The following is a 12,377-nucleotide window of genomic DNA, read 5'->3' as shown; positions in this document are numbered from 1 at the left end:
ATCAGCACGTACGCGGACATGCCCGAAGAGGAAAGGCAGATGCAGGTATGTACCCTAGCCGAAGGGGACACCTGGATGACAGCATACAGACGGTACCTGGCGGATGGGGCTCTCCCAGTGGAGCCTGAAGAGGGTAAGAAGGTCAAGAGAAATGCCGCAAGATACACACTGGTGGACGGAGTGTTGTTCAGGCACGGGTTCACTCACCCTATCTTAACGTGTGTAATTGGCGACGAGTGTACCAGAATAATGACGGAGCTCCACGAAGGCATTTGCGGGAGCCACGTGGGGGGAAGGGCATTAGCCTCCAAGGTGATACGCGCAGGTTTTTTCTGGCCAACGGTAAAAGAGGATTGCGCGCGACACGCCCAGCGCTGCAAGCAATGCCAAAAGCACGCTGACAAGGCGCCGCCAGAAGAACTGCGATCCATATATAGCCCATGGCCTTTTCATACCTGGGGAATTGACATCCTGGGTCCGTTCCCACTGGCGATAAGGCAGATGAAGTATTTGATCGTGGCCATCGAGTACTTCACCAAGTGGATAGAGGCAGAGCCGGTGGCACAGATAACTGCGCACAAGGTACAACACTTTGTGTGGAAGAACATTGTGTGTCGCTTTGGTGTACCTAGGCGCCTGATATCCGATAATGGGACCCAGTTTGCCAGTCAGCAGTTGAGAAATCTGTGCGCTGAGGTAGGTATCAAGCAAGTGTTCGCATTAGTCGGACACCCCCAGACCAACGGGCAAGTAGAGTCAGCAAATAGAGTTTTGCTGAGGGGGTTAAAGAGAAGGTTAGAGAAGGCCAAAGGGGCGTGGGCGGAGGAAGTACCAAGGATCGTATGGGCATACCACACCACGCCCCAATCTTCTACCATGGAGACGCCTTTCAGTTTGGTGTATGGGTCGGATGCGATGATAAGAGTAGAAATACACGAAAGCTCGCCACGCTTTCAAAACTTTGTGGTTGAGGAATCCAACGAAGAAAGGCGGGTAAACCTCGATCTACTAGACGAAGCCAGGGAGGAAGCCAGAATAAAAGCCCAAGCGGTAAAGAGGAGAGTAGAGCGGCAATATAGCTTTAAGGTAAAGCCGCGACAGTTCCAGATTGGCGACCTAGTTATGAGGAAAGCCCACCCATACGAGCTGGAGAATAAGCTGTCTCCCAAGTGGACCGGACCCTTCAGAGTTACCGAGGATAAGGGCAACGGTTCGTACAACCTAGAGACCTTGGAAGGGGGTCCCATCCCGCGCAGTTGGAATGCAGCCAACCTGAAGTTTTATTTTAGTTGACTTATGTAAAGCAGCTATGTAACAATCTTGTTAAAGGGGACGCTCTTTTTCCCTTTCCGGGGTTTTTTAATGAGGTCACCCAAATAAAAGATAAACAAGTTTGAGAAAAAATCTTGCCTTGGTTTTCAGTCTTTATCTTTTCCCCGTTTGAAGTGGCGAGAGGCGTCGCTAGTAAAGAAGGCGTCGCCAGTAAAGAAGAAAGGCGTCGCCAAGAAAGAAGGCGTCGCCAGGAAGAAAGGCGTCGCCAAGAAAGAAGGCGTCGCCAAGAAGAAAGGCGTCGTCAGGAAGAAAGGCGTCGCCCAAGCGCAGGTGCCGCTAAGAAACATGTCGGAGGAAAAACGCACAATATATGAGATGTATGCAAAAGTAAAGCGGCGTTACAGAAACCAAGTATGGTATAATAAAGTTGATTCTACAAGCAGTGTTCGATACAAATGGGAGTAATGCAAATAGGGCAAACATTACAACTCATACAAAAACACAAACGAACCACTCTTCAGTGGCCATCGGAGTCAGCACGGGAAGAAGACGAAGCCCCGCTCTCAGTCCGCAGAGCTCGGGTAAGTCGTGACCTCCGCTCTTGGTTTATTTTTGAACCTGCACCAAGGGAGATGAATGTGTCAGAGACGCCATGAAGCAAAACACACACAGATAGAAAGCAATAAAGGCGGAAGTTTCTAGGGCAGTGACTCATACATATATACTTCTCGAGAGTTCCAGCGTTGAACTCCAAACTGATCAAGGTGGTGGAGTCAAAACCTCCCGCCTCAGCAAGAATCCGGCAAACCACCTGGTCATTCGGGGCTAGCTTCTTGAAGGGTTTGGATTTGAGGGCCCTCGTCTCCCTCACCCAGTACAGTGGAAAACCATCCAGGGCGGAGGGAACGAGATCAGAGGAGCAGATCTTGAAGAACCTGCCCTTCCACCCAGTGAATGAGTTTTGGAAGGGGGTCAGGAGAACTCTGCCAGGAACATTACTGAGGGTCACCCAGAGGTTGTTCCTTTGCCTCTTCATCTCAAAGAAGTGAAGAAAGATATCAACCGGGGGTGCACAACCCAGAAACCCGAAAAGGATGTCAAAGGCCTTGACGAAAGCCCAGCTGTTGGGATATAACTGGGCCGGAGCGGCATTGATCTCCGTCAGCAGTTCCTTCTCAAACCTGGAGAAGGGCAGGCGCACGCCGATGGTCTTGAAAACCACCTGATAGAAGTAAAAGAAGGGGACCCCATCGTTGGCCCGTTCGTCTCTGCATACTGGCTCCCCTAGAGTGCAAGGGAGTACAACAATATCGTCGTCGTGCCTCCTCGCGAAGGCACGGTGATTATAGGAGCATGAATCCCCTTTGTGTTCCCTTATGGCCCTGGTGGAGAGTAAGCATGAGCATTCGTCAAGAAGCTTGCTCGAAGCCCAAGTATACAGGTCCTTGGGGTTGACCCTGGGGGAGGAGCACGAGAAGACATGCTTCAACAGAATCCGGGAGGTTTGAAGGCGTGTGGCCCACTGGTAACGCAAGGGTAAAACGCTGGTGGGAACGAACACTAGAAGAACTCTTCGCGAGAAGAGACAGGGTGCAAGTAGGTTTTGAAGAATTAAATATTGCGGTTAGAGCGCCAAACAACGCAAATGGAAGTATTGCAGCTATAGCGCTAAACGACGCGAATGGATGCACCGCACGATCGAGCCACGTGGCAGAGGATGGGAGGATGACCCTGGCACCACTGGTTAACACTCAGAAAACATCGTATCGACAGAATGCCCGAGGGTACGATGCGCCGTCGAGAGTGGGTCAGGGGCAGAGTAGGTGTCAGCACCAAGTCAAGTGACTGAACGTCCCTTCAGCCATGCAAGAAGCGCCACGTGGATGGCACAGGCGAAACCTTGAGCTCTTCGCTATCCTCAGGCGTCGACCAGGGCCATGGTTAAAGTCAATGCCAAGGTAAAGATAACGCCCAAGGCGACGCCAGCATGAGACGCCCGAGGCGTCGCCAGGAAAGGCGCAGAGGGCGACGCCAGCATGAGACGTTGCCGGCGTCGCCAACCCAAGTATCAGCGGCGTCGCCTACCCGATACCCACAGGTAAAAAAGACTGTGGAGGGAGACGAGATCGCCAAACGCCAGCGGATTGCTGGCAGGGTTATTCCCCGATACCCATGGGAAGGAAAGACCATGGAGGGAACGACCCCCCAGAGCACTCGGCGTTTTTAGACACCCTGGGACGATACGGCGCTGCTGTAGCAGGCCTCTCCTTAGGCGTGGGCGCCGGGCACCAAGAATCAAGGGACGGACCGCTTTGGAGTTTGAGACACCCCGTGGACGATACGGCCCCATTAGGCAAGCCTCTCCATGGGCGTGGGCATCGACGCGTGACCTTTCCCGGGCATACAGGGCCGCCCAACGCAGTGAAAAAAAATGAGGGTAAAGTACAGGCAAAACAATCGAAGCACGTGAAGGCAAAAAACGAGGGTAAAATCACACAGGCGGAATTCGATAGCTCAATAGCACGAAAATTGTCATGCAAACCCCAAAGTTGTGACGAAAGTGCAAACAGTTCAAAGAATTACAAGCTTATCAAAGAGGGTCAAAAAACAAGTGTAAAGTGTGAAGGAGGAAGGTGGCGGTTGAGGGCGGCAGTTCAATCATCCATCTCCAAGGGCACGACCTTCCCGTCAACGATGTGATGAGTGGAATCACAGTTGGAAACGTCGATCCCCGGGTTCTCACAGACGGCCTGGGCTAGAGCCTCTTTGAACCCCTCCTCGAAGGTACCCGCCATGTCGTTGACGAGGGTCTTTTTATCCTTCTCTAACTCCTCGATGATGGCGTCCCCCGAAGCCACTCGTTTCTCCAGACCTTCCTTCTCCACACGGAGCCGGCTGACTTCGACCTACAGTTTGTCGTAGTCAACCTGGAGAAGGCCCATAGCCTTGGCCTGGGTAGCCATCTCCCCCTCCATCCGCTCCAGTCTGTCAGCCTGCTCGCAGCATCGGCTCTTCAAGACCTTTTGGACTTCATCGTAAGTTTCGACCACGCCCTGGAGGCCTGTTACTTGGACTTGAAGAGTGACTTCCCGAGTGCAAGAGTCAACCTGCAGCTCCATCGCCTCTGCCAGTTGTTTTTCAGCCTCTTCTTTGGCCTCTTGCGCCTGTTTAAGGGTGGTTTGGTAAGTTTCGTTTTGGCATCCCAAAATCTTCTTTTCCTCCTCCAGGGCAGCTACCCTTGTTTCCAAGGCCTGGAGGGTTTGAGTCTGCAGAACAGCATTTCTGGCTTGGGCGCGCCATTCAAGGGCCACCGCCAAGAAGGCCCCCAAGTAGAAGGGCATTCCCTCCTTCCCGTCGGAGCCTTCTGGCATCGATCCACCGCTGAAGCCCCTCATCAGATGCATAATTGGAGGAGGGATGGAGATAAGATCGGGGGCGGCGGCGACGGAGGCGGGAGAAGCAAAGACCTCTGCCGGTGGCGGGGGTGGAGCAGATTCGGCACCTTCGCCTGTTTCCTCTTGGACCATTGTGGGGGGAAGGGAAGTAGCACTTGGAGGGTTGTCCCTGAAGGAATCCTCTCCCTGGGGCGACGCCGCTGGTTGGAGGGGAACCCTCGCAGCTTTCCTCCTCTTGAAGGGTGCCACGCCATCGGAGTCCTCATCATCGGATATAATCTCCAAGACCCGTTTTCCTTTGTCAAGGGGGGTTGGAGCCTGTGATGAAGCCACGGCCAGAGGGACGGCGGCGATGGGCGGAGGAGAGCCGGGAGTCTGAAGCGCCTCGGGGCTATGTGGGGATGGTGAAGATGAGCCTAGTGGGGCTTCGGTAGTGGTCGGTGGTGGCGGAGGCAGGGTTGATGGGGGTTTGGGTCAGCAGCAGGGGCGGAGGAGGCGCCCGCTTTGGCAGCACGAGCGGCCATCGTCGCTTTCGCCAGCACCATCCTTTAGGAGGCATCCATCACCGATCCTACATTCAGATAAACCAAGCGGCAGAAGTCAAAGCCAAAGCAGTTATACGAAACCACAAAACGCGTAGATGAATGGGACATAGGTCACTTGGCACAATGGAAAACAGGTGGAAGAGGCCAGAGGAACAAACATTAAGCAGTAAAGTACAAATAACAAAAGATAGTAAGAGAAGAGTCTCCCTACCAAAGTAGGTGGTCAGGGAGTGGGCGTTGTATTCGCTCGCGATAAGCTTCAACGTATCGAAGACAATCCCCAGGCCAGCCAAAGCCTTGCATACCTCCCTATCAGCAGGGGATAGTTCATCCAGGGCCTTAACCCTGAGCAGCTTGGGGTGCTCCGTCCAGTACAGGGGAAAGCCCTCTAAGGCTGTGGGGTCGTGCTTGGCGCAGCACACCCTAAAGAATTTCCCTTTCCACTTTTTGTAGGAGTTCTGGAAGAGGGGGAGAAGGATCCTACCCGCAATCCCGGAGAAGCTTACCCCAAGGCTTTTCCCCTGTTTCTTCACCTCGAAGAAATGCAAGAAGACATCCACAGAGGGAAGGATGCCCAGGTGCCCGCAGAGAATTTGAAAACCCCTTACAAATGCCCAGCTGTTGGGGTGGAGCTGGGCGGGGGCTGTGTTAATCTCAGTGAGGAGTTCCCTCTCGAAGGGCGTGAATGGGAGACGCACCCTGACGCGTTTAAATACCGTCTGGTACATGAAGAAGAAAGGATTCCCCTTTCTAGGTCTGTCATCCACGCAGACAGGTTCCCCAGGTCTGCCGGGACGAACAGAGATGTGCGCGTCATGGGTGTGGCAGAAAGCATTAAAGTTGTACAAGTGAGGATCCCCACGATGATTCTCCAGGTCCTGGGAGGTTGTCAGGCTGGTACACTCATTCAAGAGCTCGTCGGGGGCCCATGAATAGAAGGCTCTATAGTTGGACTTGGGGGGAGAACCAGACTTTGAGTTCGGGCGCGTCATGGTGTGAATAAATAGCTGGAGAAAGAAGAAAGGAAAAAGGTTTTTAACAAGTGATGCCAAGACAGAAAAGGGGGTAAAACCCCAGGAAATGCCACCCACACGAGAAAACCCTGAAAGAAGGAGAAGGGAACGGAGAAGAAAGGAGAAGCGGAAGAACACAGTAATGCATAAACGTAAACAACAGAAGGAGAAGAGTCGTGGAGATGCAAAAATCATACCTTTGATGTCAAAGTGAGGGAGGAGGGAGAGCACGAAGGAAAGAGCAGAAGTTGCAGAGAAAAGGTTTGAAGGCGATGAACAGTGCAGAGACGCAGAGAGAATGGATGGAACAGTGGTGTCGCACGAGCTAGGCCTTACAAGGCGCAGAAACCATATACCAGGCGTTGGAGAAGGTAGCGCTGGCGGTGGTATTTTCAGCCAGGAGGCTCCGTCATTACTTCCACAGCTTTACGGTGGTAGTGATGACAAACCTCCCCATACAGAAGGTGCTGCAGAAGCCTGACGTGGCCGGAGAATGGTATGCTGGGCGGTGGAACTGTCAGAATTTGACACCCAGTATGAGCCTAGAGGATCCATCAAAGGGCAGGTATACGCGGATTTTATAGCGGAACTTTCGCCCGGAGGAGAGCAAGAGGTGGAGGTGGGCTCGCAGTGGTTGCTCTCGGTTGATGGCTCTTCCAACCAGCAAGGGAGTGGTGCGGAAATAGTCTTGGAATGACCCAACGACGTGCTGATTGAGCAGGCCCTGCGCTTCGCCTTCAAGGCAAGTAACAATCAGGCAGAATATGAAGCCCTGATAGCAGGAATGCTCCTGGCCAAGGAGATGGGCGCGCAGAACCTCCTGGTGAAAAGCGATTCCCAGCTGATTACGGGGCAGGTGTCGGGTGAGTTCCAGGCGAAGGACCCACAGATGGCGGCATATCTGAAATACGTCCAGTTGGTGAAGGGGGCATTCAACGCTCTTGAGCTGATACATGTCTCAAGGGAGCAGAATGCCAGAGCTGACCTGCTTGCAAAGCTGGCCAGCTCAGGCAAGGGGGGTAGACAGAGGACAGTGATCCAGGAGACTCTCAAAGCTCCGCGTAGATTCGTGGAAGACAACAGGGTGGACGTCCTCCAGATTTATACAACAAGGGGAAGGCCGAGGAGTCATTACTCTTTGACCCAAGATACGCAGAGGGTGCCCCGCATCAGCACGTACGCGGATGTGCCCGAGGGAGAGCAAATGCAGGTATGTGTTTTAACCGAGGGAGACACCTGGATGACGCCCTACAAGCGATACCTGGCGGATGGGGCTCTCCCAGTGGAGCCTAAAGAGGGCAAGAAGGTCAAAAGAAATGCCGCAAGATATACTTTGGTGGATGGGGTGCTGTTCAGGCACGATTTCACTCACCCTATTCTAACATGCGTAAGTGGCGACGAGTGCACCAGGATAATGGCGGAGCTACACGAAGGCATCTGTGGGAGCCACGTAGGGGGAAGGTCCCTAGCCTCTAAGGTAATACACGCAGGTTTCTTCTGGCAAACAGTAAAAGAGGACTGCGCGCGACACGCTCAGCGTTGCAGGCAAAGCCAAAAGCACGCCAACTGGCACAAGGCGCCGCCAGAAGAGTTGCGATCCATATATAGCCCGTGGCCTTTCCATACATGGGGAATCGACATCCTGGGCCCGTTTCCACTGGCCATCAGGCAGATGAAGTATTTGATCGTCGCCATCGAATACTTCACCAACTGGATAGAGGCAGAGCCCGTAGCACAGATCACTGCGCACAAGGTACAACATTTTGTGTGGAAGAACATTGTGTGCCGTTTTGGCGTACCTAGGCGGCTGATATCCGACAACGGAACCCAGTTCGCCAGTCAACAGTTGAGAAACCTATGTGCTGAGGTAGGCATCAAGCAGGTGTTTGCATCAGTTGAACACCCCCAGACTAATGGGCAGGTAGAGTTAGCAAACAAAGTTTTGCTGAGAGGGCTAAAGAGAAGGCTGGAAAAGGCCAAAGGAGCATGGGCGGAGGAGGTGCCAAGGATCGTGTGGGCATACCACACCACGCCCCAATCTTCCACCATGGAGACGCCTTTTAGCTTGGTGTATGGGTCGGACGCGATGATCCCAGTTGAGATTCACGAAAGCTCACCACGTTTCCAAAACTTCGTGGCGGAAGAATCCAACGAAGAAAGGCGGGTGAACCTGGACCTACTGGACGAAGCAAGGGAGGAAGCCAGAATAAAGGCGAAAGCAGTGAAGAGAAGAGTAGAGCGACAATACAGCTCTAAGGTAAAGCCGCGGCAGTTCCAGATTGGCGACCTAGTTATGAGGAAGGCTCATCCATACGAGCTGGAGAATAAGCTGTCTCCCAAGTGGACCGGACCCTTCAGAATTACCGAGGCTAAGGGCAACGGGTCGTATAGCCTAGAGACCTTGGAAGGGGGTCCCATCCCACGCAGCTGGAATGCAGCCAACTTAAAATTTTATTTTAGTTGATTTATGTAAGCAGCCATGTAACAATTTAGTTGAAGGGGACACTCTTTTTCCCTCTTGGGGGTTTTTTAATGAGGTCACCCAAATAAAAGGGAAAACCAGTTTGAGAAAAAGAAGTGCCTTGGTTTTTAGCCTTTATCTTTCTCCGTTTGAAGTAATGTGAGGCGTCGCCAAAAAAGAAGACGTCGCCTAGGTGAAGGCGTCGCCTAGGTGAGGGCGTCGCCAAGAAAGAAGGCGTCGCCTAGGTGAAGGCGTCGCCAAGGGAAAAGGCGTCGCCTAGGTGAAGGCGTCGCCTAGGTGAAGGCGTCGCCAAGGGAAAAGGCGTCGCCTAGGTGAAGGCGTCGCCAAGAAAGAAGGCGTCGCTCAGGTGAAGGCGTCGCCTAGATGAAGGCAGGCACCGTTGAGGAGCATGACGAAGGAAAAGCGCACAATATGCGAAACGTATGCAGAGTAAAGCGACGTTGCAAAAAATCAAGTATGATATAGAAAAGTTGATGTTACAAGCAATGTTCGATACAATGGAAGTAGCGCAAATAGGGCAAATATTACAACTCATGCAAATCACAAAAGAGCCACTTTTCAGTGGCCACCGGAGTCAGCACTGGAGGAAGACGAAGCCTTGATCCCAGCCCGCAGAGCTCGAGTAAGTCGTGTCCTCCTCTCTTGGTTTATTTTCGAACCTGCACCAAGGGAGATAAATGTGTCAGAGACACCATGAAGCAAGACAGGCACGGTTAGAAAGTAATAAAGGCTGAAGTTTCTAGGGCAGTGACTCTTACATATGTACTTTTCGAGAGTTCCAGCGTTGGACTCCAAGCTGATCAAAGTGGCAGAGTCAAAACCTCCCGCCTCAGCAAGAATCCGGCAAGCTATTTGATCACTTGGAGCCAGCTTCTTGAAGGGTTTGGTTTTGAGGGCCCTCGCCTCTCTCACCCAGTACAGCGGAAACCCATCCAGAGCGTCGGGAACAAGGTCAGTGCAGCAGATCTTGAAGAACCGGCCTTTCCACCCGGTGAACGAGTTTTGGAAGGGTGTGAGGAGAACTCTCCCGGGAACTTTACTAAGAGTTACCCAGAGGTTGTGCCTCTGCCTCTTCACCTCAAAGAAGTGAAGAAAGAGGTCAACCGAGGGCGCACAACCCAGAAACCCGAAGAGGATGTCGAAGGCTTTAACAAAGGCCCAGCTGTTGGGGTATAACTGGGCCGGAGCGACATTGATCTCCGTCAGCAGTTCCTTCTCGAACCAGGAGAAGGGTAGGCGCACTCCGATGGTCTTGAAAACCACCTGGTAAAGGTAAAAGAAGGGGACCCCTTCGTTGGCCCGTTCGTCTCCGCATACTGGCTCCCCTAGAGTGCAAGGGAGCACAGCAATGTCGTCATCATGCCTCCTCGCGAAGGCCCGGTGATCATAGGAACATGAATCCCCTTTGTGTTCCCTTATGGCCCTGGTAGCAAGTAAGCATGAACATTCGTCAAGAAGTTCGCTCGAAGCCCAAGGGTACAGGTCCTTGGGACTGACCCTGGGGGAGGCAGCATGAGAGGACATTCTTTAACAAGATCTGGGATTGTCAAAGGCGTATGGCCCGCCGGAAATGCAAGAGTCGAGCGAAGGGAGCAAATGCTGGAAGAACCCTTCGTGAGAGAAGAAAGGGTGCAAGAAGAGAGAGTGTAAGTAGGTCACGAAGAGTGCAGAAATGATGAGAACGGTTTCAGAGTTTGAAGAGTTGAAGAAAACGGTTAGAGCGCCAAACGACGCAAGTAGAAGTATTGCAGTTAGAGCATTAAACAACGCGAATGGATGCACCGCACGATCGAGCCACGTGGCAGAAGATGAAAGGATGGCCCTGGCACCGCTGGTTAAAGTCAGAGAACGTCGTATCAACAGAATATCCAGTGGTACGATGCGCCGTCGAAAGTGGGTCAGGGGCACAGTAGGAGTCAGGACTCAGTGGAATGACTGAATGTCCCATCGGCCATACAAGAAGCGCCACGTGGATCAAGTCGAATGACTGAACGACCCATCAGCCATATAAGAAGTGCCACGTGGATGGCACGGGCAAAACCTTGAGCCCTTCGCTGTCATCAAGCGTCAACCAAGGCAAAGATCAAAGTCAATGTCAAGGTAAAGATAACGCCTGAGGCGTCGCCCGGAAGGACGCAAAGGGCGACGCCAGCGTGAGACGTCGCGGGCGTCGCCAATCCAAATATCAGCAGGGTCACCTCCCCGATACCCACAGGTAGGAAAGACTGTGGAGGGAGATAAGACCGCCAAACGCCAGCGAATCGCTGGCCGGGTGTTCCCCGATACCTATGGGAAGGAAAGACCATGGAGGGAACGACCCCCCCCCCCCCAGAGCACTCGGCGTTTTAGACACCCGGGGACGATACGGCGCTGCTGTAGCAGACCTCTCCTTAGGCGTGGGCGCCGGGCGTTAAGGATCAAGGAAAGGACCGTTTCGGTGTTAGAGACACCCCGTGGACGATACGGCTCCACTAGGTGAACCTCTCCATGGGCGTGGGCATCGGCACGTGACCTTTCCCGGGCCTACAAGGCCGCCCAACGAAGTGCAAGAAGCGAGTATAATGCAAGCAAAACAACCAAGGCACAAGAACGCAACGGATGAGAATAAAATCACACGGGCAGAATTCCATGTCGCGAGGACACGAGAGTAATCATAACAAAATCCCAGAGTTATAGCAAGAGTACAGATGATTCAAAGAATTACAAATTTGTCAGAGAAGGTTAAAACAAGTACAAAGGAATGGGCTGATGATCGAGGGTGACGGCTCAATCGTGTATCTCCAAAGGCACGACCTTTCCATCAACAATGTGGTGAGTGGAATCGCAGCTGGAAATGTCGATCCCCGGGTTCGTGCAGACTGCTTGAGCCAAAGCTTCTTGGAACCCCTCCTCGAAAGTGCCCGCCATGTCTTGGATAAGGGCCTTTTTGTCCTTCTCTAGCTCCTCAATGGCGGCGTCCCCAGAGGCTACCTGCTTCTCCAAAGCCTCCTTCTCCACGCGAAGTCGACTGACCTCGACCTGTAGTTTGTCGTAGTCAGCCTGGAGAAGGCCCATAGCCTTGGCCTGGGTGGCCATTTCCCCCTCCATCCGCTCCATCTTGTCAGCCTGCTCACAGCAACGGTCCTTCAAGTCCTTTTGAACTTCTACATCAGCTTCAACCAATTCTTGAAGGCCCGTTAACTGAACTTGGAGGGCGACTTCCCGAGTATAAAAGTCAGCCTGGAGCTCCAATGCCTCTGCCAGTTGTCTCTCAGCTTCTGCTTTGGACTCTTGCGCCTGCTTCAGGGAAGTTTGGTAAGTTTCGTTCTGGCATCCCAGGGTTCTCTTCTCCTCCTCCAGAGCAGTTACCTTTGTTTCCAAGGCCTGGAGAGCTTGAGTTTGCAGGACAGCATTCCTGGCCTGGGCGCGCCATTCAAGGGCCACCGCCAAGAAGGCCCCCAAGTAGAAAGGCATGCCTTTCTTCCTGTCGGTGCCCTCTGGCATAGTCCCACCACTGAAGCCCCTCATCAGATGCATGATTGGAGGAGGGATGGCGATGAGATCGGGGGCGGCAGCGGCAGCGACGGGAGCAGGGGAAGCAGTGACTTCTGCCGGTGACGGAGGCGGGGCAGACTCGGCACCTTCGCCCCCTTCCTCTTGGACTGTTGTGGGTGGAAGTGAGGTCGCGCTG

Source organism: Phaseolus vulgaris, chromosome 8 (genome assembly GCF_051622355.1).
Source record: "Phaseolus vulgaris cultivar YP4 chromosome 8, ASM5162235v1, whole genome shotgun sequence".
Taxonomy (NCBI): Eukaryota; Viridiplantae; Streptophyta; class Magnoliopsida; order Fabales; family Fabaceae; genus Phaseolus; species Phaseolus vulgaris.
The sequence above is the reverse complement of the archived record's forward strand: the minus strand, read 5'-3'. Positions refer to the sequence as shown.